Genomic DNA, 26,379 nt, shown 5'->3' with positions numbered 1-26,379 from the left:
CTGCTAGGCTGCTGAGGGGGGCTGGAAGCTCATCAGCTCTGTCAGCAGACAGCCCTGGTGCCATGGGGAGGGAGAGGCTGGGGCGGGAGGCTGAGGTGGGAGCTGCCGTGGAGGCCCAGGTAGAAGAAGAGGTTGTGATCGGAGCCCGTGGACAGGCTGTTGGCGCGGATGGAGACGCGTGTCACAGATAGAATGGATGGACTGGTGAGCAGGTGGGGTGACTTGTCAACAATGAGGAAGAGAACAGTGGACATTTGAGGGGCCCGTTGCCAATCCCTCTGGCCGGCACCGAGTTTCCATTGTCCATGGAGGCCCGTGGGGAGGGCAGGACGGGTCCTACTAGCCTCGTTTACGTGTGGCTCAGGGAGACGCAGAGTCGTTCAGAGTCGCACAGCCTCAGGCTGGGTGTCTGACCGTGAGCCTGGGGTGGTGGGCAAAGCACGGTCTGGAGCCGTCGCTTTGGAGCAGGACACAAAACAGCAGCTCTCCCTTGGGGTAGGGGTGAGATGAAGGGGCCGAGGAGCCCTGGGCTCTGCACCTGGCGGGGAGGCTGCCTGTAGAGCCCCACCTCTGTGGCCTGTTCCTGCTGAGGCCAAGCAAGGGGGGCGTCCCCACGGGCCGACCGCTTCACTTCATACCCACCCGCCTGGGCGGTCCCGAGGGTGCCACGGCCTGGGGGCACCGAGAACCTCTGCGACCTAGGGTTGCCAAATTAAATACGGGATGCCTGTCGTGTGATTTTTCAGATAAACAAGGGATGTATTTTAGTGTAAGTGAGTCCCACATCAGCACCGTTTATCTGACGCCCACCTGTAACAGGCAGCTGGCATTTTTCTCTGTTATCCTCCCAGCGTCAGAGAACCGGGATTACAGTCTGTAAAACCAAACCGATTGGTTTTCTGCTGTCATGTGGTACTGCTGTCACCAGGGCCCTGAGAGTGAGTGAGCGTGTGTGTGTGTGTGTGTGTGTGTGTGTGTGTGTGTGAAGTGAGGGCAGATGGAGCACCGACACCTGACGCTGGCCTGGAAGGTTCTGGGGGCAGGATAGCGGAAGAAGGATTTTCCATGAACATCTATCGTGAAGACTGGCAACCTGAATCCAGCTCTTATTTTCTCTTTGTGTTTTCTAAATTTTATTTTTTAAATTCATGCAGAGTCAGCTTGACTTCTTTGGTGTCCAGTTCCTTGAATTTTAACCACACGTATAGATCTGCTCAACCAGCCAGCCCTGCAACGAGGATACACAGAACAGTCCCATCACCCCCAAGACCCCCCCCAGCCTCCCTCGTAGTCTCCCTGGCAACCACTGATCTGTTGTCCATCACTACCATTCTGTCTTTTGAGGCTGCCGTCTAAATGTCCTCATGCAGTGAGTGTCCTTTCGAGAGTAACTTCTTTCAGCGACCGCCTCTGAGATTCGACTTCTTGCGTGTCTCAGCGGCTCATTTAACTTTCATCGCTGAGTCGTGGCCCATTGTGTGGATCCAACCCAGTTCGTTTACCCGTCCATCCATTGAAGGACATCAGGGTTGTTTCCACTGCTTTGTGATTGTGTACTGAGCTGCAATAAACGTTCCTGGACTGGGTCAGAGGGGGTATGTTTAACTTTGTAAGAAACGGCCAAAGTGTTTTCCAGGTGGTTGTACCATTTTGCATTCCCACCAGCATATACGAGACGTCCAATCGCTTTGTATTCGCACCATCTCTTGGTATTTTCAAGACTTTTTTCCTGTAGCCGCCCTCATAGGTGTGGAGTGGAACCACATCATGGTTTTAACTCCCATTTGCCGAATGGCTAGTGATGTTGAGCACTTTTCATGCGTTTATTTGCCGTCCATAGATCTTCTTTGGTGGAATCTCTGTTCTGGTCTTTTGACTATTTTTAATTGGATTATTCATTTTCTTTTACCGTGTTTTGAAGAGTCGTCATTTAAGGTGATACAAATCCTTGCTCAAATATGTGATTGGCAGGTATTTTTCTCCCTGTGGTTTGTTTTTTTGTTCTTTTAGCAGTGTTTTAGAAGATTAGATGTTTTAAATTGTGAGGAAAACCATTTTTTTGTTTTTTGGGTTTTTTTTTTTACACTTCATGCTTTAGACATGCTTTGGGTGCCATGTCTGAGAACTGTTGCCTAACCCCAGGTCATGAAGATTTCCTCCCATGTTTTTACTTTTCCATTTAGCTCTGTGATGCATTTTGAGTTAATTTTTATATAAGGCGTTAGATTTAGATGAGTTCTTCTTCCCCTCCTTGTCGTGCTCTCTTCTTTCTCTGGCATAGGGCATCCAGTTGTTCCAACAAAGCTCTTGAAAAGACTGTCATTTGCTCCTTCTTCAAAAATCAGTTGCCCTGGGCTTCCCTGGTGGCGCAGTGGCTGAGAGTCCGCCTGCCGATGCAGGGGACACGGGTTCGTGCCCCGGTCCGGGGAGATCCCACATGCCGCGGAGCGGCTGGGCCCGTGAGCCATGGCCGCTGAGCCTGCGCGTCCAGAGCCTGTGCTCCGCAACGGGAGAGGCCACAATAGTGAGAGGCCCGCGTACCGCCGAAAACGAAAACAAAAACAAAACAAAAATCACTTGCCCATATTTGGGTGGATCCATTTCTTTTTTTAAATTTTTTATTGAGATAGAGTTGATTTACAATGTTGTGTTAGTTTCAGGTATACAGCAAAGTGATTCAATTATACTATATATATACGTACATATATACATATATATATACGTGTGTATATACATCGTTTTTCAGATTCTTTTCCATTATAGTTTATTTTAAGATATTGAGTATAGTGTCCTGTGCTATACAGTAGGTCCTTGTTGGTTATCTATTTTATATAGAGTAGTGTGTATCTGTTAATCCCAAACTCCTAATTTATCCCTCTCCCCTCCTTTCCCCTTTGGTAACCATAAGTTTGTTTTCTAAGTCTGTGAGTCTGTTTCTGTTTTGTAACTAAGTTCATTTGTCTCATTGTGGATCTATTTCTTGATTCTTTATCTTTTTTAATTGATTTATACCTGTTCCTTCACCAGTACCATTGAATATTGTAGCTTTATATTTAGCCTTAAAACAGGGTAATGTGATTCTTCCAGCTTTCTTCTTTTTCAAAACTATTTGGGCTAGTCTCATTTCTCTGCCTTTCCATAAAAATTCTGGAATCAGTTTATCTATGTCTACAAAATAAATCCTGCCTGAAATGTTGTTAACTCCGTAAGTTAATTTGAGTCTTCTGCTCCATGAACATGATATATCTCTTCATTTGTCTAGGTCTTTTTAAATTTCTTTGATGAGTTTCTTGTCATTTTCAGCATATATTGCTAGCTCTCATCTATGTTGGCTCCATTTATACCTACATATTTTCCATTTCTGGAACCATCATAAGTGGAATTTGAAACTTCAGTTTCCAATTTTCATTGTTGTGTAGAAATAGAATTGATTTGTGTGTTGACCTTGTCTCCTGTGACCTTGCTGAACTCATTTATTAATTGTATGAGGTTTCTGTTTTGGTTTGATTTTTTGCAGATTCTTCAGGATTGACTATGTATGCCTAGAAAATACATATATTTTTATTCCTTTCTTTCCAATCTTTATGGCTTTCGTTTGTTTATTTTTTCTCTTCTTATTGCACAGTGTAGACTTCTGGCTTGAGGTTGACTAGGAGGACTGAGAGTCAACATCCTTGCCTTGCTCCTGATCGTAGGGAGAAAGCATTCAGCCTTTAGTATTATTTAGTATGATACAACTGGAGGCTTTTTGTAGAGGAAGCTCCCTTTACTCCTAGTTCACTGAGACTTGTTGATGTTGAGTTAGGCCAAATGCTTTTCTTGTTTTAAATTGATATGTTAATGTGGTTTCTCTTCTGTAGATGGTCAATATGGTGAGTTACATTTATTGATTTTAAAATAGTGAACCAGCCTTGTATTCCTGAGATAAAATCCACTTCGTTGTGCTGTATTCTTCTTCTTATATGTCCCTGATTCTGTTTGCTAATATTTTTTGAGGATTTTTGCATCTGTGTTCATGAGGGGTATTGGTACTTAGTTTTCTTTTCTTGTGATGTATTTGTCTGGTTTGGGCATTAGTGTAATATTGGCCTCATACAACGATTTGAGATGTGTTTCCTCCTTTTCCATTTTCTGGAAAAGATTTGGTAGAATTGGTATAATTTTTTTTCCCTTAAATGTTTAGTAGAATTTGCCAGTGAAGCAATATGGGCCTGAAGATTCCTTTTACGTGTTCTTAACTACAAATTCAAATTTTTAAATAAGTATATTTGAATCATCTATTTTATCTTCCGTGAGATTTTGGTAGTTTGTGGTTTTGAGGAACTGGTCCATTTCACGTAAGTTGTTTAATTGTGTGCATGGATCTGTGAAGGGCATTCCCTTACTATTCTTTTTAATATCTGTGGTTTCTATAGTGATATCTTCTTTATAATTCTTCATATTACTAAGTGGTATCTTCTCTCTTTTCTATCACTCTTGTGATATATTTATCAACTTTGTTTGCTTTACAAATTTATTTTATTTTATTTACAAAGAACCAACTTTTGTTGTCATTTTCTCTATTTCTTTGGGTTTTCTCTGCTCTAATGTTTTTTTTTTTTTTTTTTTTTTTTTTGCGGTACGCGGGCCTCTTACTGTTGTGGCCTCTCCCGCTGCGGAGCACAGGCTCCGGACGCGCAGGCTCAGCGGCCATGGCTCACGGGCCCAGCCGCTCCGCGGCATGTGGGATCTTCCCGGACCGGGGCATGAACCCGTGTCCCCTGCATCGGCAGGCGGACTCTCAACCACTGCGCCACCAGGGAAGCCCTGCTCTAATCTTTATTGTTATCTGACTTCTCCATGATTCCGTTTATTTTCTCTTGTTTTAATTTAATTAGGTGGAACTCAGATTATTGATTTCAGACATTTCTTTTCTAAAATAAGCATTTTATACTATAATACGTTTTCTTCTGAGCACTTCCTTGTTATCATCCCATCAATTTTAATTTATTTATTCATTTATGTTCAAGTCCTTGAAACTTCCTTTATATCCCATGGATTATTATAAGTATATTATTTATAATACAAGCAGTTTCCAAGTGCTTAGAAATGTTATGGTTCTCTTTCTGTTATTGATTCTAGTCAGATTCCAGTATGGTTAGAGAACATATTTTACATGCCTTCAATTCTTTTTGCATCTGGTGAGGTTTGTTTTGTGACCCAGGAGATGTTTTATCTTGGTGAGTGTTCTATGTGCACTAGACAGCTGTTTTCTGCTACAGTTGAATGGAGTTGCAGAAATGTCAATTGGATCTGGTTGGTTGATAGTGTCATTCAGTTCTTCTGTATCCTGTTGACTGTGTATTAGTTATATTGATTACCAAGAGAGGACTGTTGTCTCAAAATTTAGTTGTGGATCTGTCTATCTCTCTGATGAGTTTTGTTAGTTTTTGTTTCATGTATTTCAAAGTGTCTTTGTTTGGTGTGTTGAAGTTTAGGATTCTTATGTCTTCTTGACGAATTGATCCCTTTATTATTATGTAATATCCCTTTTTATCCCTGGTAATTTTCTTGAATTTTCTGACATATTATCTCTATCTCATATTGACATAACCCTTCCAGCTTTTTTTTGGTTAATGTTTGCATGGTATATTTTTTCCATAATACTACTTTAACTGCCTATTTCATTATATTTAAAGTAAGTTTCTTGAAGACAGTATATATTTGAATAATCCATCTTTCAGCTGAAGTGTTTAGACCATTCACATTAAATCATAGCATCAAACCATTAAATTCCATTAAACTATTTATATGAATGAAAAACATTGATCTGTAGTTTTTATTGATTTTTTAAAATTTAGGTCAACAATTTAGTTATTTTTTTCCCTTTCTTGCCTGTTTTGCATTCCTGTTTCCCCTTTCCTGACTTCTTTCGAGTTATTTGAAAAAACTTAGTGTCTCATTCTAATTTTTCTACTGTGGTTTTTAAGTAACTTTTGTTTAATTGTAGGGGATTGAAATTGTATGGATTGAAATATACAAACGTTTCACAGTCTCCCTAGAATCAGTCCTGTATCATTTCATGTGGAATATAGGCATTCTCCATGGTTATGTGTTACATCTGTATTGTAAAAAACTCAAGAAGAGAAGAACCGCCTCTTAATGTTTGCCTACATGTTTATCATTTCTGTTGCCCCTCATGTTCCAAGTTTCCTCCTCATTGTTTTCATTTAATCTGAAGAACTTACTTTAGCCATTTTTTTAGACCAGTTCTGCTGGCAGTGAATTCTCTTTGCCTTCATTTGAGAATGTCTTTATTTCATCTTCATGCGAGAAGCATATATTTGCTAGATATAGAAATCTGGGCTTATAATTCTTTTCTTTCAGTACTTTAAAGCGCTTTCCCCCACTTCTTTCTAGCTATTATAGTTTCTGTAGTTGTTCAGATCATTCTCATATAAGAAATGAGGATCTGTCTTGTTGCTCTCATGATTTTTTTCCTTATCTTTAAATAGTTTGGTTATAACATCCTCATGGGTAGCTTTGTTTATATTTGTCCTATATGGGGTTTACTGAACTTCTTGAATCTGCAGGCTATGTCTTTTACCAAATTTGGGGAGTTTTCTGCCATTATTTCTTGAAATATTTTCTTCTGCAATGCATTCTTCTCTCCTCCTAGGGGTCTGTTGACACACATATTAGACCTTTTGGTGTTGTCTAATCGGTTCCTGAGTCTGTGTGTACTTTTTGTCAATCATTTCTCTTTATGTTATTCAGATTGGAGAATTTATATGGACAGATACTCAAAATCAGTGAATCTGCTCTTGAGCCCATCCAAGGTGTTTTTAATTTCAGTTATTGTATTTTCAAAGCTAAGATTTCCTTTTCGTTTTCTTTGTATCTTCTGTTCCTTTGCTGAGACGTCCTATGTTTCCATTGATTTCAAGTGTATTTGCTCTTACTTCTTGGAGTGCTCTTGTGACGTTTGCTTTAAAGTCTCTGTGAAACAGCTCCGCTCTACGGATCATCTTGCCGTGGCGTCTGATGGTTGCCTTTCCCCATGTGAATTGAGATGAGTAAATTTGGATAGACTTGTTGAATATTACGTTATGATATTCTGGCTTTTAGTTAAGTCTTATGAGAATGTTGATATTTTTGTTCTATCAGGCAGTTGACTCAATTGAGTTCAGTTTAAATTTCTGCCAAGCTTTCCGTGGTTATTGTTTCAGTGTCAGTTCTGCTTACAAAGCCTTTACGATGCTTTCAGATTTTCCCCACGTTTGTGCCACCCATGGCCAGTCTGGGCCCCGGGGGACGGTCTGTCTTACAGTCCAGTTCTCAAAGGCTGTGACTGCTGCTAAGGGTCAGATCCACATTGGTGCGGTTTGGAGATGCCACAGGGAGTTCATACGACTTCATGGAGTTTCTTGAGCTCCTCCTTTTCTGCAGTCTCTCCAGGGCTGTCTGCTTCTCTGGGCTTCCCCTTTTGGTGCTCCAGCCAGAAAACTGGGGCTTTATTTACCCGGATCCGAGATGCAGTTCCTGGGACTGCCCACTTCTGGAGCAAAGCAGCAGAAGAACAGAGAGTGGAAAAAGCAGTGGGGTTTACGCTACCATCTCAGAAGCACAGCTACTCAGAGTTCCAGGGTCCTTTGGCCCCCACTGTGCCAGCAGCCCTACCACCACGAGACTGCTTGGGACTGGGCTCGCGAGAGCAGGGGTGAGTGTACAGGGGCCTCCCCCATTCTCTCTGAGCACTAGGGCCCCCTCCCCTGCCCTGGGAGCAGGCACTCTGTCCATGCCTTTGTCCTCTGTACAGTTCATGCTGCATTGAGTCAGGACTCGAAAAAATGGTAAACTGAGCACCAGTTTGGTGGTATTGTAATTCCAGGCTTCATCCCCAGTTCGCCTGTTATAGTTTATGTCTCAGAGTTCTCAAATCGCTGCTCCATGCCTTCCGGCCAGGTGTTACAGCTGCAGTGAGTGGGAGAGACGGGGCATAGAGTGTTTATTCCTTCGGAACCATTTCCTTTTTCTTTTAAGATGTATGTGCCTGGTACATCCAGACAGTGTAATCCTATTCAGCACTGAAAGGAAATGAGCTATGAGGCCATGAAAAGACATGGAAGAACCTTACATGCATTACTAAGTGAAAGAAGTTAATTTGAAAAGGCTACACACTGTATGATGCTAAATATGTGACATTCTGGAAAAGACAAAACTATGGAGAAAATGAAAAGATCAGTGGTTGCCTAGTTAGGGAGTCGGGGAGGAGAGGAGGGATGAACAGGTGGAGCTCAAAGGACTTTTAGTGCAGTGTCACTCCTCTGTGTGATACTACAACAGTGGATACATCATTATACATTTGTCTAAACCCATAAAATCTATAACACCAAGAGTGAACCCTAAAGTAAACTAGGGTTTCTCGGTGATAACGACGCTAATGCAGGTTCATCAGTTATAGCAAAGGTACCACTCTGTTGTGGGCTGTTGATAGTGGGGGAGACTAGGCATGTGTGGGGACAGGGTTACTTGGGAACTCTCTGTACCTTCTGCCGAATTTTGCTGCGAAACTAAAAACAAAGTCTATTGAAAAAGTCATGTGTCAAAGCATCTCCTATCAAAATAATAATTGTAGGGCCTAGTAAATGTAGTTGACATTTCAGGCAGTTTATTTGAAAACAGAGAGGAAATAAAATTATCGAAGAAAGTATAATGCACCCTTGGAAGCACACCCAGTAACGAACGCCACACATTTCATTTCGTTTTTTGTAGTTAGGGCACGGCTGTTCATTCGTTTCTCCCGTACGCTTTCTGGGCTCTATCCCTTATTAGAATTACCTGGGTTTTAGTAAGTAATTTTTAAAACACTAAAACTTTATGATTTCACTAAGACTGTAAAACGTGTGCAATGCCTTTCACATAAATTTGTTGTGCGGCCTCGCAGTAAATGACTGGGATTTGAAAAAGCTAAGCCCTGTGATCATTAGCCTCCGGGTGCTGGGCTGGTACGCAGGGTGGGGTGTGCTGGTAACCTGAGAGTGACAACAGCTGTACCATTGCTCACAGGCCCGAGTGTCTGGGAAAGGAGTGTTCCCGCAGGCGGCATGCTGCGTGGGCGCAGGGCTTGGTGCAGGGAAGCATATGAAGAGTCAGCAGCCCAGCCGACGCTGAAATCGCCAATCATCCCCATGCTGAAATCGGCAAGGAAAACACATCCCCTGTGGGGGCTTCCTCCCACCCCCAGTTCTACAGATTATAGCTGTCGTTTTATTATTTTCGTGGTCACTTGGCTTTTGGAAGAGGAGTGCTTGGAAGAGGCTGAGCCGTGCTCCCTGGCTTCGGTGTCTGGAATCACGGACCCGTCTAAATATAGCACCGTTGTCTCCTGTGGAGCTGAAGGAGGGGACGGGTGGCCATAAATGGGAGTGCTCTCCCTGGGGCTGGTTCTCAGGTTGGCTAAGCTCTGGATCAAGTTCACCCTGTTCAGAGTGTGTGTGTGTGTGTGTGTGTGTGTGTGTGAGAGAGAGAGAGAGAGAGAGAGAGAGAGAGAGAGAGAGAGTTTCTGTGAATGTGGAGCTTCTAAATTTATTTATCATTTGATATGGGTATTTACGTGCTAGCGTTTGCGGCCACTGTGTTTTTGGTCCAGAGATAGGATTGTCCTTTAGGTGTCCCCAGGGGCTGCGCTTCTTGTTTTGTACATGCCTAGCATGTAGGCGCAGGAAGGAGGTCAGTAAATAACATGAAACTGATCTGCTCTGGTGTGTGGCCAGGGGTTCAAAAAGCATGTCGGAGAAGGGAGATGGCCCATCCGCGGTCCTCTCCTGATGCTTCTTACATGGCAGCTCTGTGCTGTGTGTGTTTGCAGGACATGAGCACACTGAGTTCTTGTGGCCGCCTGGGACGGTGGCCTTGTTGTCACCTGCGTTTGATGGCACTGGGACTGCAGTGCAGAAAGAATGATGCATCTTCTCTCTGTCCAGCAGTCCATCTGTCCATCCACCTGTCCATTGTCTGTCTGTCCATCTGTTATTTGTTATTAGTTATATCCACATAGGTCCCAGAGGCAAATTAGGATCACAGAAACTTTTTTTAAAATTAAGGATGACTAACCCATAGGGAGAACAAAAGACTATATAGAGAGTAAAAAAAGTAATTACTTTTTTTATCCAGAGAGAAAAATTTAAAAATACTCTTTACTCATTATACTTCTAAAATTTAGAAAGTGACCAAAACTGTTATTTAAGAAGAAAATAATAAATTATTATAAAGTTTCTCAAATTCTTTGTAAATGTTTATATCTTATACATCCTAAATAATAAAAGATACACTCTAACTCCTTTTGGAATTGAGTTCTCTATTGGGTAGGTGGGGAGGGAGCAGGAAGGAGAAGGAAAGAAAGAGGGTCAGTCTGTGGAAGGCAGGAAAAAGGAGCAGAGGAGTCTGGAGAAACACGGAGCAGCAGAGACAGAAAAACCAGGGGCCAAGAGACGGGGGAGGGGCTGGGAGGTCGGGGTGTTGGAGAGACTGAGATAGGAGGGGCGGGTGCTGGCTCTCGTGCTGGCTGAAGAATCAGATGGAAATTACCCCCAGTATCCTTGTGCGGTTCGATAGTCCTTTCTCCATTTTCTACCAGTATATTTTTTAATCGGTTATTTTGGAAGGATGTCAAGTTTATAGGAAAGTTGCGCACTTACTACAAAGAATCCCCTTCAGCACTCATCCCAGTTCCCCGGTTATCGATACTTGCATTTGCTCTGACGCGCTCCCTGTTTCCCTCCTCCTACCCACGGGCACATCTTCATACACGCACACGCTGTACCTCCCAGGCTCCCACTCGCCGCAGAGCTGACTCCCAGCTCTGACACCAAGAGCCTGGTTTCCAGAACCATCCGTAGATGGACGTACTTACCCCTTTAATGCCCTGCATATGTCCCACTCCTTCCCCCCGCCAGCTGCCTCCTAGGCCATCTAAATCAATACCTTTTCAAGAAAATAAAAGCAAAGAAAGGAAGGGAACAGCACCTTTTTTTTTTTTTTTGCGGTAGGCGGGGCCTCTCACTGTTGTGGCCTCTCCCGTTGCGGAGCACAGGCTCTGAACGCGCAGGCTCAGCGGCCATGGCTCACGGGCCTAGCCGCTCTGCGGGCATGCGGGATCTTCCCGGACCGGGGCACGAACCCGTGTCCCTTGCATCGGCAGGCGGACTCTCAACCACTGCGCCACCAGGAAAGCCCAGGAAGAACACCTTTTAAAAAGTCTTATTTTCCAAACGATGAAGGTTGGACACATCAACGAAGGTTCAAGAGATTTTAGAAATTTACTTTGGGACTTTAGAGTTTTAGTGGGTAGAGACTTTACATTGAAATAAACATTCTGTTTCCATAATTTAAAAAATAACGCTTTATTGAGGTATAATTTACATACCATACAGTTCACCCATTTATTTCTGTGAATTGTTGCCGTCCAAGAAGCCCCAGCGATTTCAGGCAGAGGCACGACTTTATGAGCTCAGTTACTGGCTCACTTCCTGCATCAGCGTCCTTGCGGGGGAGAGGGTTCAATACGCACTTCTTGTGGGGGTCTTATTAGTGACCTTGTCCTGGGAAACCAGTCCAGGCAAGCGTGCGTGGACCTGAACGCTGCCTGCCTGCTGACAGTGAACCTGGCCAGCGAGGCGCAGAGGCCCAGCTGCGGACTTCAGGTGCAGTCGCACCCTTCAGGCTGTGGGCAGGGGTCGCGGCCTTTCTCAGGCTGAATGACTGGCCCAGACCTTCGCAAGCGCAGACCTGGCAGTTTTTGACTCAGCGCAACGTTTGCTTGGACCAGAGCATCCATGGTTGTCATGGCAGCAGGGAAGCCTCACCCAGGGATCCCCATCCTGCTGGGCCTATGGTGCGGCCCCACTGCTGCCTTTGCAGAGGTTGGCGATGGGGCCCTGCTGGAGCCATCTGGGGGGCGGGGTCAGCGCTTCTAGACGTGTCCCTGACTCAGCACCAGCTATTCACCCTCCGCAGCACCCTCTGCTCCACTTTACCGTCCTTATCTGGCCCATCTTCCTCTTTACTCCTGAGTCTCCGATGACCCCCTCTGCCCTGTGTGCTGGAGGCCACACTCTTTCTAGGGCTGGGGACCTCCACCCCTGCTCTGGCCCCAGGCACCTCAGGGAATGGTCCACACCGCGTCCAGCCCCTGCTTCCCTGCAGACTCACAGAAGGCAGGGGGGTGAGGCCTGAGGGGCAAGGGCAGGCCACCCCCAGGGGGACCCCCTTCCCGCAGGTGCCCTTTCCCGTGGACACTACTGCGGGGGACACTCCAGCCTGCCTACCACAGTGACCTGAATGAGTAAAGGACATCTTATCACAGGTTGGAATGTGCTGCTCCCGGCTGTTGGCTGTCCAGCCCAGATCCTGAGTTCTAATTCAGACGGATTCCTTAGAATTCCCGCTTTCTTGTCACCCAAATGAGGCGCTGTCCTCGAGTCTGAGTGCACGTCCTCCATTATGAGCTTCACCAGCTGAGCTGCTGGGTGTTTGCTTCTTCACAGGACACTTCCTCCTGTGTTTATCCCAGTGTCTTATTTGTAGAAACAAAGAGCGTTTCCTAGGAAAAGGAAGGGAGCTTACTGCTCTTGAAGGGTACGTAAGAAGGTGATAAGGGCTTCTTTGTTAAAACAGAGAAATCCACAAATCCCTCTGCCATGGGGCGGGGACAGATGAGAGGAAAAAGAAAATACAACTGGGGGGCGGGGGCATGTTGGGCTCCAGCAGGTCATCAGGGTCCATGAACATTCTCGGAAGACAAGGAGACAGTTGCTTTTATTTTCCACGGTGAGGTGACAGCTGGAATTTCTAACCGCTGGATGACTGTTTTTGAATAACTTTGTCCTGGCCTGGGGTTGGAGTAGTGGGGGAGATGCCTGCGGGGCTGGCGGGGAGGGATGCATGCAGAATTCAGGGAGCTCCCAGCTGACTAGGTGCGTCGCAGCTGGACAAGGGCCCCCTCCCAAAGGGACTTGGGTCCCGGCAGCCTGGGCCCCTGGAGTTTTGCAAGTTTCCCACGTGACTCCCATGGGCCCCTCTGCCTGTGCCCCTGCATCTCCCAGGTCTCTGCTTGCCAATCTACTCCCGGATGGTGGGGTACTGGTTTGTTTTTCTCTGACCTTTCCTCGAGAAGAGGCTCGACTCCTTTTCTCTGGTGGAGCCTCATTCCCCAGCCCTCCCTCCCCACAGATCTGCTCTGAAAAGTGGGGAGGCCGATGGACGTGGGAGCCACACGGGCCAGGACCCGGGGGGCAGCCCAGTCCTGTTGGATGTGGCTCCGTCAGCTAGATCTGGAAGTGGGGGTAGGTCCCCCGACAGTCTAAACATTCTCGTTGTGCAAAGGGAGTCCTGTACCTAGATGTTGAGAATGTCCTTTAGCTTCACACAGTGTTACTGCAGAGGCAAATAAACAGAGTTGGTACAAATGCAGCCTTGTTCTGGCATCTCCTGGATGTGCCATCAGGCCTTTCCTGCAGCTGGGCGTGTCCTGGGTCCTGGGGTGGACCTGCCTCCCTGGCCCCTCCCGTGGCCAAGGACTGGCAGTGCCCAGTTGCTGTTATCAATGAAAAAGACAACATTGCTGCCGTATCAGTACACAAAGGGTGTTGCAGCCGTCAAGCCATCACATTACAGCTTCCTCATCACTGAAGAGGCTCAGGTTGGGAAGAGACGGGACACCGGCCCCAGGTAGCCGAGGTGCCCGTCAAAGGGATGATTTCAGTGAGCCCGGACTCATGCATCTTCCCTTAGATGCATAGAAAAGCGCTAAATTCCTTAACTTGAGATGTCTGGTTTTCTTGAATTAACGGTAATCTTTTGATGTTCCTACTACCTGGTCTTTGTTGCAAAAACTCCTGGATATCCTGGCTCCCCCCTTGTCTCTTCAGAGCAGTCCCTCAGTGCTACCCGAGAGCCTGTGTGCCAGGCTTAAGTGCTCAGTGCTGTCCGCTGAATAAAAGATAACTCGGCTTTTAGGTTGTGCAGGTTCTTTCGGTCGATGCCGCCATGCACCTGGAGGGTGCACACTTAGCCTCCACTCTCCGCCCCCCGCCCAGGACCCTCTGCCCGCATCACTCCTCACTGTTCTGTCGCTCGGGAATCAAAGGTTCAGGCATTAAAGAGTTGAAGTGCAGCCAGATGATTTTTATTTAATTTGTTAGTATTGGTGTTTCCCATATCAGACAAAACCAGTGCATACACAAATGCAGAGCTGAAAATCAAGGCCAGTTGTCTGCATCAGAGAAGAATTCTTTTCAATACAATTATCTCAGAGGTCCCTTAAAAACCAGACTTTAGAGAGGCAGCAGTGACCATGGACAAGAAGGGGACTGCTGGAGATTCTTGCGAAGGTCTGCTCAGCGGGAGAGGGGGCCCTAAACAGGAGGGGCACAGGCTGGGGGTAACGGTGAAGGAGGCAGTGTTGAGGCCGGGACGTGATGTGACACACAGAGTGGACAGGTGAGGGAGGAGAAGAGGGTCCAGCCAGAATCACTGTCTGGGTAAGATGGTACTTCATGGTGATGGACGTCCAGTTGCTACAGGTGGAGCAAGAGGGCTGGGTCCACGAACCGGGGTGATTCAGTGACCCTTTAAATAGAAATACCTAAAATAGGTTTTGTGAGGTGTTGGAATTCCAGAACCACTGAAGTGTTTAAGTATTTTTGGATTTGATTATTTTTTTAAACTTCACCTATTTATTTTTATTTATTTTTATTTATTTTTGGCTGCGCGGTGCGGCTTGCAGGATCTCAGTTCCCTGACCAGGGACTGAACCCTGGCCGTGGCAGTGAAAGCCTGGAATCCTAACCACTAGACCACCAGGGAACTCCCTGTATTTGGTTATTGAATTAAGTGAGTGAACTATCTTCCAATAGGTAAAATTAGTTTGCCTCTCTGCTGAAACTTCTCATTTGGATGTTAAATGCCAGGTGAGTCCATTCACTATAACTATGCCCATTTGCTTAGGATGCAAGAGCTGCCTGTGGGTGGTAATTTCCCTTCTAAAAGCAGAAGTGAGTGTTGGAAGGTAAGTCGGCCTCAGTACCTGGTTAGGGCTGTCACTGCAGACATGGGCTTATTGTTTTGGTAAAGAGGGGATTTTAAATAGTGGTGCCTGCCGGATTGCCCCAAACACTTTTGTGACAAGCTAGAATATACATTAAAAATTCACAACGTAGGTTAGCTTTATGTTTTGAGGTTGCATTACAGTTGCGTATGATTTGACTTTTGTTCCCAGAAAAGAGAATTCTGTTGGTGGTGGTGGTGTTTGCTGTGTGTCCCATAGATGCATGCTCAGACGCAGAGGTACAGAGAGGGGGCTCCCCGACTGCCAGACCAAGTTGTGCAGTTTCTTCCTCTAACTGCAGGCAGTGGGGCCACTGAGACCCCTGTTAGCACCCTGCCCACCTGCTTGCCCTGTGGAGACTCCCAAAGTGCAGGCTTTGGGGTGAAAACATCAGAAAACCATCACTTGAGTGGACTCCTCTGGCCCTGGGCTTGAGCGTTCAGATGTCTGAGCACACTTTCACTGACGTGTAGCATCTGGAATGGAACTCTGATAAGTCTCTTTCCTGAGTGTGTTAATTGTCCCTAATCTGAATTTTCCTTTTCAAACTTCCAAATTTAAGTGAATCTTTTTCTTCATAGCCCATGGTGGAGTGTTAGATAGCAAAAATATTTATAAGTCTTATAATTTAGAATATCTTTTAGCCCTGGCTTCTCTGGAGTCGGAATCACGGAGTGGTTGAGGATGCTATTTCCCAGAGTCGAGCTGTCTGGGGCTGGACGTAAACGTACCACGTCTCAGCTATGAGACCCGGGCAAGCGACCGAAAGCCAAGCACAGCTCCCTTAGCTGTAGGACGGGGACAGAATTGACCCTGTTGGGAGAAGTTGTCCATGAAACAGCGGGGAGTGTAGGGAACTGCCGGCCTGTGATAGTGGAAACCAGTGATCTGACCGGAGTGGGATCATGATTGATCGCTTAAATGAATGAGTGAGTTGAAACTATGAAATGTTCTAAAGATATGCATTTACGTGTATTTTGCAATCTTTAGATAGAGGGTCACACCCAGAACTCATTGCTTATGGTTTTCAGCTTCGGATTCTCTAAAACCAGCTAAGAACTTAAAAAGAATTTCGATCAAATCTGAGTGCAGTTTACAAAACAGAAATAGATCCGCAGACGTAGAAAACATACTTATGGTTACCATAGAGGAAAGTGGGGAGGAGGGATAAATTAGGAATTGGGCATTAGTAGATACAAACTACTATATATAAAATAGGTAAGCAACAAGATCCTACTGTACAACACAGGGAATTATATTCAATATCCTGTGATAAACCATAATGGAAAAGAATATGAAACAGAATATATATATATGTTTTGCTGTACACTGGAAACTAACACAACATTAGAAATCAACTTCAATTAAAAAAAATCTGAGTGCAGAACCCTCCTGGGACTGACACATTTTTTTTTCCTCCTTAGTCCTTAGACTTTGCATCACCTAAGTAAACCAGTCATTCATTCATTCATAGCAACTTAACTTTGTTTTCCTTAAACATCTATCTTAGGTTACACGAAAATAATCATATTTTGTCTCTTTCCACTCATTATGTTCTGTAACGTATTCTTTAAACAACGTGATCAAAATAGTTAGGTCCTGCTGGGATAAGCAGTTTGGGGATAACAGAATCACCTCTTGGGTAGAGTATTCCCGAGCTGGCAGAACCGCAGTGAGCTGCTCACCAGAGGGCAGCCCACCAGCTCCAAGGACAGTCGTGTGTTTCCGAGAAAGTGCTGAAGAAACTGGATGAAGAGGCACCGGGAGAGTGAGGTTATAAAGCTGGCACGTCCAGATCCCGAGGGCTCTGTGCCCTTGAAAGGCTTTTGGATTGTATCCTACAGGTCGGCAGTTGGCACACTTTTCAAAGTAAAAGGGCCAGATAGCACATGTTTTCAGACTGTGTGTCTCTGCGGAGCCCACTCAGCACTGAGCTCACATACATAAGCGTTTAGTATGTAAAAAAACAGGTGTGGCTGGGATCCACTAAAGACGTATTATCCGATAAATAATGGACACTGAAATTTGAATTTCATGTAATTTCTCATGCCATGGAATATTATTCTTATCTTGCTTTTTTCCCTCAACCATTTAAAAATTGTAGAAAATATTCTTAGCTTGCTGACCACAGGAAAACACAGGGGACAGGAATTTGCCGACCCCTGAGATGGGCTGTCCCTGCCGTCTGCGGCTGGACTTGAACCAGAGGAAGCCAGGTCAAGTCCACTGTTTACGCCCATTGTTAGTGTACCTGTTCCTGGACGTCTTCATCGTAGTCCATCCTTTTTAAGGACCTGGATATAAGTCTCACAGAAGGTAGGCTGAGGTTCACGAAGTTGATCGGGTCACAATACAGAGCTGTCTTTCCATCTTCTTGCCGCTTGCTTCGCCATTGTTGGCTCATGCAAGAGGTTCTCAAAGTCTGCTCAGCGCCAGCCAGGGTGCTTTTTAAATATTCAGGAATCAGACTCTACTAGGGAATCCACATTTATCAGATGCCCTCTAGGTGGTTCATAATTTATACACCAAAGCTTGTGGACCAATGCACTGAACCCCCTGCACGGCCATGAACCAGATCTGATGGGTCATCCCATGAGGATTTCTGGGACGAGGACGTCGCATGGACCATAAAGATAAATGGGATTTAGGTTGGTGCCAAGGAGGCCTGTCTATAGCTAATGAGCTCCCATAGTATCTCTACTGAAATAATTAAATTTTACCAAAAATTAATAAGACTTAAATTTTGGGATCACACATATACACACTTACAGATTTCTCAAATCTGCTAGTCTTCTGGGTTTTTTTTTTTTTTTTTGAGGTACGCAGGCCTCTCACTGTTGTGGCCTCTCCCGCTACGGAGCACAGGCTCCGGACGCGCAGGCTCAGCGGCCATGGCTCACGGGCCCAGCCGCTCCACGGCATGTGGGATCCTCCTGGACCGGGGCACGAACCCGCGTCCCCCGCATTGGCAGGCGGACTCTCAACCAGTGCGCCACCAGGGAAGCCCCTGGTGTTTTTTTAAGTTGAACAGTAAAATGCATGGTCGGCACATAGTAGTATTGAGTAAATTGCCATCACTTAATACTGAGGAAGACCTTTGGGGCTCAGATCTCCGTTTGTGTATCTTTCTTTTCTCTATTTATATTTTCCCCTTTCAGCACCCTACTTTCTCTAAAAATACTCTCCCAGTAAACTCCAGTCTCATGACAGGATCTGACAACCGTTATGAACTTGACATCAGTATGTTATTTCTCCCCGGAATATTTGCATTTGCATTATCTCTATTTATCCAACGACAAACACTGTCTCTTTTAGAAGTAAGCCAAGTGCGAGCAAGCCACATGTTTCTGTCCGCTGCCAAAAATGCACCCTGCGTTCCCTGACCCCCTTTTCCCCACGAGACTCTGGAGAACGGTACTGGCACACAGTAGGCGCATCGTACCTGTATGAATGAATGAGCATATTGAGGAAGTTCAGTGCTCTAACCAAGAATGTGCGTCTTTGGAGGAGATCTTGTTTGGAAGGCTTTCTGGAACGGAACCACTGCTATTCACCACCTCAGGGCCAGTGCTGGCTCTGAGCTTTGCCACACTGGGGCTGTATAAAGAAGCCTTTCTAGAGAAAATGTTTTCTCTTCCTCTCTTCTTAAAAGGGTGCATTTTATTTTGCTCCAAGGGAGCCGCCTGTGCTCAGACGGGTGTCCAGGGGCAGCTACCATCCACAGGTTATGCTTGGCAACAGTGTTTCTAAGACAACACAGGTGCTTCCAAAGCTAAGTCCATCTCGGAGGGCGTATAAATAGACTTCAGATGGAAGTGTGCGTGTTGGAGATATTTTGGTTCCTGTCTACTTTCCTGATTTGCTGACTTGATTAAATCCAGATGGGGGAAAAGAGAAGCTGCACACCAAGGGGGCTTCTGAGGAACTCCTTCTGTCCTGTGTGGGTACAGCTGTCCACTAGCTTAGGGTTTTCCCTGGGGCTTTTTCCTACCACATCTTCATTCGGGGGCAACAGAGCATACCTTGTTTCTTGACCCAAGATTCTTTGATGGGATGGGCTGGTAGAGCTGTGAACATCTATTTTCTAACTGCATCTCGAAACAAACTAATAGACAGTGTCTATAAAGAAACTATAAAATACTCTCCCTTTTCTGACTCTGGCTTTCACAAAGTCAAGGATTATTATGGCAAACCAGAGTCACAATTACATTTACTGTAGTTTAAGTGAAGTCTTGTCTGTTCGCCTGGAGGAAACCATGAAACAGAGGCGCGTGGAGCTCTGGGGAAGGTCTAGCCAGGTCTCCTGACCCTGAACTCCCATCCTGCCCTGCGTGCGAGCTGCCTGGACAGGTCCTGACCCCCTCCAGATCTGCACGCCTGCTCCCCTTCCTGGCCCAACTGCTCAGACAAGGGACTCTGTGTGTGACAGCATCTTGTCCCCCATGTCACGAGCACATGACAAGCCCTGGCCTCCCTCCCATACTGAGCATCTCTCTCCTCCTTCCCTGGGGTCACTGATGTAGGACGTGACTTAGGATCCACTTGCTGTGAGGATAAAACTTCCTTCCTCCTGCCCCCTGGGTTGCTGGGAGACACAGGACCAGCCTGAAGTGACACTGAGCAATTAGCTTGTCACCAAGCCACGGGCAGCCGGGTACCCCCTGCTATCTCGTGTCTGTGCCCCTACCCCAGGCTCACTCCGATACCCCCTCACTCTTGCTTCCTTGGGATTTGCACCTAAAGTCAAGCTCTGTTTTGAGGGGAACCTAAGACACCCCGTGTTCTTACTTCCTCATCTGGAAAAAGGGGTTATGATACACCTGCTTCTAGAGTTGTGAAGAGCCCATAAGTTTTTTTTTTTTTTGAGAGTTATGTTTTATTCAGCAGGGACTTTTAGGACTTCAGGCCCGGGAGGCAGAATCTCAAGTAACCCTGAGAGAACTTCTCTGAGGAGGTGAGGGGGGAGCCAGGATATATAGGAGTTTTGCAACAAAGAAGAGCCCGTAATTTAAATGTATACAGCACCTCACACACAGTGAACGCTTAACTTGGAGCTATTATTATTAATATTTCTGGTCACTTTGTGAAAGTGTGATAGGAAAGGCTATTTTTGAGGAAGATTGAAAGTTCTGTGCACACTCTGCTATTATTGGTAAATTCAGAGGACACTGCTTGGGCAGAGATGCTGTTTCCTACAGGGAATGGTTACCGTGCTGTAGGCTGTACTTGGTGAATCCTCCTTTTGGACAGACTGCTAGGGATGTTGGTGCTGCGTTCCTCCGTTCCCGGCTCTGTACCCCTTGATTGGACTAAAACCCCTGGTTGCATCCTGGGGGGATGAAGGAAACGTTTCCTTATTGAGGATGGGCAGGGATGATGTCCCAGATGCCACACAGTAGACACCCTGCCCTCTGTGGAGGGAAGCGAGCTGTCCAGGTCATCGTGTCGCTACCACTGATATCACTTGCTCATTCTTAGAGGAGCAGTCTGCAGAGGGTGGGTGTGTGTCCCAGTGGGCCTGCCTCATGATCCATTGGGTTTGGGGAAGGAAGTATTTAATTTATGTCTTATCCTTTCCAAAGTTTTATTTCTGGGCAACTTCTGTAATGTTCACAGTACACTAGTAATGTGTCTCTGTTTATAATAAATGCATATAGAAAAATGGAGCCCCTGCTCCCAGCCTGAGTGGCTTCACCCTTGTGGTTGTCTTGAGCCCACCTTGCATGTGCACATCAGGAGAGGCCGGGTGGACACCCAGACAGGGGCCGGGAGAAGGTCCTTTATGCAGTGATTTACAGCAGGGGACTGGGAAAGTGTACCAGGGTTGGCATCGTTAAAGAGGTAGAAATAGGGGCTTTCCTGGTGGCGCAGTGGTTGGGAGTCCGCCTGCCGATGCAGGGGACACGGGTTCGTGCCCCGGTCCGGGAAGATCCCACATGCCGTGGAGCGGCTGGGCCCGTGAGCCATGGCCGCTGAGCCTGCGCCTCCGGAGCCTGTACTCCGCTACGGGAGAGGCCGCAACAGTGAGAGGCCCGCGTACCGCCAAAAAAAAAAAAGGTGAGAAACAGAAGGGGCCCTGATGTTGAGATGTGAGTTAATGGGGAAGATAAAGAAGAGGCTCATTATACAAATTCGCCTTGTGATTCTCCTCCCGAGACAGCTAAGCTGTGGATCCAAGCAAAAAGGGGTATCCCTCTTGGTCTAAGTGTCCGTAAAACTGCAAGTTAGAAAATACATGTATGCTGCTGCCGTCCTAAAACCTCTTCATTTGTTTCTTCCCTGGGGAGTAGGGACTGTCCTTACACATACTGCACTGTTTGTGCAGAAGCGCTTGCAAGTTGCAGCCGAAAAGCCATTTCTCCCTTTGTCATTTAAAATAAGAGCCATTTGATCTTAAGGGAAAATGTCAAACATCCAGTTTGCAAGAGCAGTTTTGCCCAGAATACACAGTTAAGTTTCAGTCTGCATTTTATCGTACATTTCGTTCCCATACAGAGAATGAAATCATTACTCACTTGGTGACTCATTTGCCCACATCTAAGGTGTTTCCCATAAAATGAAAACAGGCTCACGGTATGCACCACTAGTTACATAACAAGTCAAGATTTATCTTTATGTGTAATGAATATTTGTTAAGTATCCTTTTAAATGATCCCCAAGGGAACTTGTCATATTGTATATGACTGTGAAAGAGGGTTGTGAGTCAAATAAAATGCTGGGAAACGTGCCTCCTTTGGGTCACATCTGGCCCTGAGTTTTGTTATGAGTTCAGAGCTGTGTCCTCACGTAGACAGGACACCACGGGGATGGCTGCTTCTTTGGGTGTGTGGGTGTACATACACCTGCGAATCCACACTCCTGTGAATCCACGTGGACCGTCGATCCATGTGACTCTGAACTCCTGGTTGGAAGCAGGGAGCCTGGGCCATGGAGGGAGGGTCACAGGCAGGCTGCCCGGCATAGCCAGCTGTCAGGGAGCCCCGCACCCTCCTCCTTTCCGGGGCACTCCAAGGATGCCAGGGTTCTGCACGTGCATTTTCGGTCTTTGCACTGAGATGAGTCCTGTTCCCAGGGCTGGCAAGCAGGACGTCTCCCTTCCACCTGCAAGGAGCCCAGGGGCTCTGCCTGGACCTCGCTGTCCAGCCGCCACCTGGGGTTCCTCCTGCCTTCACCTCTCAGCCGCCCTGCCTGCCCTTTCCCTGTTGGGCCAGCCCAGGGTTTGGGAGAGTGGCCCTGCTCTCCGAGCGCCAATCCCTTAGGTCTCCTCTGCCTTCACAGGGCTGCCTAATCTTTGACCCCTTGTGCCTTGTCTTTGAAGTGGGGGTGGGATTGCAGACGCTGCTGGCATTGGAAGCTGGCACGGGAGCCTGTGACTGTCAGACCCAGGAAAGTAAAGGGAAGGGTAAGAGGCTCCTCTGAGGTACCCTGCTGGAGATGAACCACACCTGGGTTTCCTGGGTGCTGCCCGCGGTTGTTAGGCACCTGACCAATGTCATGTGCCTTTCCAGGCAACTTCAAGTTAGACACAAAAGCTGGGATGACCAGCTAGTGACGGAGAGCCCTTCCGTGCACCCCGGGCTTGGAAGGAGATAGGAGAGGCCTCAGGCCATTCCAGCCCCACCGTTGGAAAACAACGTCTGTCTGCCTATCTATCTATCTATCTATAGATCTAATATATTTTTCTATCATCTATCTATGTCTGTCTATCCTTCTGTCTGTCTATCTATCAGAGGGAACAGTTAATGGGCCCATCACGTCCCCTTCAACACAGTGTATTTTGTTTCATCCTATGCCCCATGCACCCCATCTGCAGTGTTTTGATGTTACCAACTCAATGTCCAGTTAAAAAAAAGCATTTGGTTCATTTTGCTTCAAGTTTTAGGAACAGCTTTTTTAAACTGTATTTTCTTTCACAATTATGTGAAACAACGGCCTTCACAGAGACTGCCCTTGGCCTTGGTCCGGCAGAGGAACTGCAGAGTTCCTCCACTGCGAGACCCTATCATGGTTTGTTTAAACTGCCTCCTAGGGATGGACATTGAGTTGTTCCTGCTGTCACTGTGATGAGCAGGTCCCCACAGAACTGCCTTGTGTGCACGTCTCCTCCTGCCCTGCACTTTGATTCTGAGAATCTGAGAACCTGGGGAAGGTGTCATTTAGACCCACAGAGCATCTTAGGGTGGTTGGGCTCAGACAGCCCCGCATGGGAACCCCAGCTCCGTCCTTGACTAGTCATGTTGTCGCTGGACAGCAGTTCACCTCAGTCTCATCTTTTATAAAAATGGGAGTAATGCACCTCCCTGTGGGCTGCTGCGAGGGTGAAACGTGGAGCTGGGTTCCGGGGCCCGTGTCACATGGCTCAGCATCCCCTAAACACGGCTCCTCCTCTGGTTTGGAACAGGACAGCGCTTGCTGTGTCAGAGGGCTTCTGCGTAGGGAATCCTTACAGAATGTCTGGTGGTTGCCAAAAAGGCACTCAGTGACACTGGGACTGTGTCACCAGCCGCAGTGCGATCCGGCCAAACTGGTCTGCCTGGTCCTCTCCAGGCCCTTAAACCTTCAGGAAGGCCAGGAGCTGAGACCTGTTACCATACCTGGGGATGTCTTCATCCTCACCATGCTGGGGTTTCACCTGAACGCACAATTTACCGGGAAAGCGGGGACCTCCGGCTGCTGTGTGGAAAGACACTTAGACCAGTTTACCTTAAAAAAAAAAAGTTTCTTCTTGCCATTATGAACAATTTTTCCCGACTCATTTCCGGCATCAAGCCCCTGTTACCCTTAATCCTTAAACCTCCAAGTAGTTGGAAAACATGCCGAAGTCTTGACTGCATGACTCGTTCAAGATGCTCTTGGGGTGGTGACGTGGGCCTGTCTCATGGGGACGGGTCCCCCGTGCAGTGTAGACCTGCAGCAGACAGGAATCTAAGCCGGGGTCTAGGGATGGGGGTGTGGAGATCAACTCTGCCCGCTTCTTCTGTGGCCCAGATATAGAGCGGTGTGTATATATTAATCCCAAACTCCTAATTTATCCCTCCCAACCTTTCCCCATTGTTAACCATAAGTTTGTTTTCTCTGTCTGTGAGTCTGTTTCTGTTTTGTAAATGAGTTCATTTCTATGATTTTTTTAGATTCCACATATAAGTGATATCATATGGTACATGTCTTTCTCTCTGTCTTACTCCACTTAGTATGATAATCTGTAGGTCCATCCACGTTGCTGCAGATGGCATCATTTCATTCCTTTTAATGGCTGAGTAGTATTCCTTTGTCTGTATGTACCACCTCTTCTTTATCCATTCCTCTGTCTGTGGACACTTAGGTTGCTTTCATGTCTTCGCTATTGTGAGTAGTGCTGCAATGAACATTGGGGTGCATGTATCTGTTCGAATTATAGTTTTGTCTGAATATATGCCCAGGAGTGGGATTGCTGGGTCATATGTAGCTCTACTGTTAGTTTTTTGAGGAACCTCCAGACTGTTCTCCATAGTGGCTGCACCAAAGTTACATCTTGAGCTCCAAGGGCACTTGGTGTGACCCTTGGTCATGGCACAAGCCTGTTGTTCTAGTAAGTGTCTGTCTGTTTCCCATTAGCGGGGAACTTGCACCAAGAAGGGACCACATCATCCTTGGTTGGCATTACCCAGATTCTACCCCAGAGACTGACGCATGGAAGAGAAGTAGTGAATGTCATTGGAGTAAAGGAATGAAGAAAAATCAGGCACCCTCTCTCCCTTTTCATTTTTTTTTTTTTTTTTGCGGTACGCGGGCCTCTCACTGTTGTGGCCTCTCCCGTTGCGGAACACAGACTACGGACGCGCAGGCTCAGTGGCCGTGGCTCACGGGCCCAGCCGCTCCGTGGCATGTGGGATCTTCCCGGACCAGGGCATGAACCCGTGTCCCCTGCATCGGCAGGCGGACTCTCAACCACTGCGCCACAAAGGAAGCCCTTCAGTTTTCATGCAAATTTTAGATATTACACAGTTCTATAAATAAGATATACAAGAGCCCTTTCTTTTAGATGTTTGAAAATCCTATATTGGTTTTTAACTGTTTAAAGAATTATACTCTTTAAAATATAACATACTCTCTTCATTTATTTAGGATAATAAATTCTAACTATTTTTATTGAGTAAAAGCAGTGACTGAAAGTGTTGTTTCTAGTTATAAAAATACATTTCAAAGAGAGCAATCTTATTTCCAGGAAAAGGAGTTTCAAAATTAGCAAATAAGTACATTATATTACAGGTAAATAAATAATGCATTTCCTTTGTTATGTCAAATACACAGTGTCCTGAAGGATTAGTTTTAAAGTTTAATTTCATTAATCAACGTGTTTCTCATTGATTATTGAGGCCTAACTGAAAAGCTTTTCTTATAGGAATAGAGAGGGGGAGATTTGATCAGATATGAATGGATTCTTAGTACTTTTGTTAATGTATATATTTTTCTTTAGATCATGTTATTTTGCTAAACACTAAAATGGCTTCCGTTCCTTTGCTTTCATATTTTGTATAATTAATGCCAAGTATTAGCAACATTTTTAGAAAACATAATTTTAACTGAAATATGTGTTATCTATACGTTTTATACGTGTGTGTACATTATAGATTTATCTATAGTAATCCCAGAATAAATAATTGGTTGAAAGCATATTCAACCCAAATATCAAGTTTATAAGCCTGCCTTTCTTGTAAGGAATAAACCTTTGCATATTGCTTAGAAGTATTCTGGCTTTACCAGATGAATTCCCTATTTCATAAAACGGTGGTGGTGCTTTAGACGTGCCATCTTTTATCCTCCATCAAGCCAACCCAGGAGACAGGTGCATATGAGACTGCCTTGTTTGACTCTGCATGGAATTGGACCTTGCTTGGTGTCAAGGTATATATGCTTTAGTGAGGGAAGGAACAGCTGTTGGAAAACTGTTAGGGTGTTTATTCAGTGTGTTGTTAGGGACACAGTTCACTTTCAGCACTGTATTCTCACCATGAGGTCCTGCAGACAAGTGGTCTTCCAGGTCCACCTGATTTGGGACGTGGAACTTTCAATCTGGCTGTGCTTGCCATCTTTACTATGCCCACGGGGAAGCTCAGAGCCTTGGCTGGCTACTGTAGAGAGCTGAAAGGGACATGGCATCCTCAGCCTTGTTTAGGTTCTGTTTTTCTGGCCTTCCTCATCCCCTCTTAAAATCCTGTGTGTGTTATGTACAGTATAGTGAGTGAACCAGGAGAGTCAGTGAAGGAAACCTTATCTCTGCTGAGGTCCTGTATGTGGAGTCCCAGGTTGAT

The 26,379-nt window shown here is 46.0% G+C and overlaps 1 protein-coding gene across 10 annotated transcripts in view; it reads left to right on the top strand.

The window, feature by feature from the left end:
* COBL (cordon-bleu WH2 repeat protein) overlaps positions 1-26,379 on the top strand; it is a 263,034-nt gene that overhangs the window by 23,949 nt on the left and 212,706 nt on the right. The window lies entirely within an intron of this gene.

Source organism: Pseudorca crassidens, chromosome 8 (genome assembly GCF_039906515.1).
Source record: "Pseudorca crassidens isolate mPseCra1 chromosome 8, mPseCra1.hap1, whole genome shotgun sequence".
NCBI classification, from domain to species: domain Eukaryota; kingdom Metazoa; phylum Chordata; class Mammalia; order Artiodactyla; family Delphinidae; genus Pseudorca; species Pseudorca crassidens.
This window is presented reverse-complemented; position numbering and strand designations above follow the sequence as displayed.